Source organism: Etheostoma spectabile, chromosome 6 (genome assembly GCF_008692095.1).
Source record: "Etheostoma spectabile isolate EspeVRDwgs_2016 chromosome 6, UIUC_Espe_1.0, whole genome shotgun sequence".
Lineage (NCBI taxonomy): Eukaryota > Metazoa > Chordata > Actinopteri > Perciformes > Percidae > Etheostoma > Etheostoma spectabile.
In genome coordinates this window covers 27,366,610-27,367,460 of record NC_045738.1, presented here as the reverse complement: position 1 = coordinate 27,367,460, position 851 = coordinate 27,366,610, and the positions used below count along the sequence as shown (strand labels likewise).

Sequence of the window (851 nt, the reverse complement as noted above, 5' to 3'; positions counted from 1 at the left end):
TCCAACGCCTTAACCACTCGGCCATCCTGGTCCTGACAGACCTTAGACTAAAACAGTTGAACAAATTTGTTAAACCATTAAAGTGATTCCACTGCATTTTAAGTGCAGACCCTCTACTAATATTGTTATGCTGTTACACACTGACACTTAAATAGGAAAGATGTTTATGTCCGTTATTACTTGAAGATACCCAACAGTTAGGTAAAGATCCTTTTGTGTTTCCACATGACAATGTCCCCATGCACAAAGAATGACGAGTTTCTGTATGTGTAGAAAAAAAATGTACTTCTGAAGCTTAATAAAGTCTTCAAAAAGCCTCTTGGATCAGCTGGAAAATGCCTTGTCACAAAGCTGTTTTTTTGTTTTTTTTCTTGTGGTGCTTTGCTGTCTAACCAAAGCACTCTGGTTCAACAAACCACATCAACCCCATTACATCTAACGGCATACCTACACTTTCATTGTTGCTGCACATTGGACTTAATTCAGCAAAGCTTGTGTGGTTTATTCACTTTGAAATTGAGGATTAATTACAGAGCATGTTTTAACTCAGAATGTACATAAACCAAACAATAACAAATTCATTACCAGGAGTGGGGTTCGAACCCACGTGGGCATACACCCATTGGATCTTAAGTCCAACGCCTTAACCACTCGGCCATCCTGGTCCTGACAGAGCTAAGACTAGAACAGTTGAGCAAATTTGTTAAACCATTAAAGTGATTCCACTGCATTGTAAGTGCAGACCCTCCCCTAATATAGTTATTCTGTTACACACTGACACTTAAATAGGAAGGATGTTTATGTCCGTTATTACTTGAAGATACCCAACAGTTAGGTAAAGATCCTTTTGT

General features: G+C 38.7%; 1 protein-coding gene and 1 non-coding gene across 2 annotated transcripts in view; one reads left to right on the top strand and one right to left on the bottom strand.

Annotated features, from left to right (window-relative positions):
• Positions 1–851, top strand: part of LOC116690511 (high choriolytic enzyme 1) — a 34,433-nt gene that overhangs the window by 847 nt on the left and 32,735 nt on the right. The gene's annotated exons all lie outside the window — the stretch shown is intronic.
• trnal-uaa (transfer RNA leucine (anticodon UAA)) lies at positions 583–665 on the bottom strand. The gene has a single exon. It is a non-coding gene; the product is annotated as a tRNA-Leu (tRNA).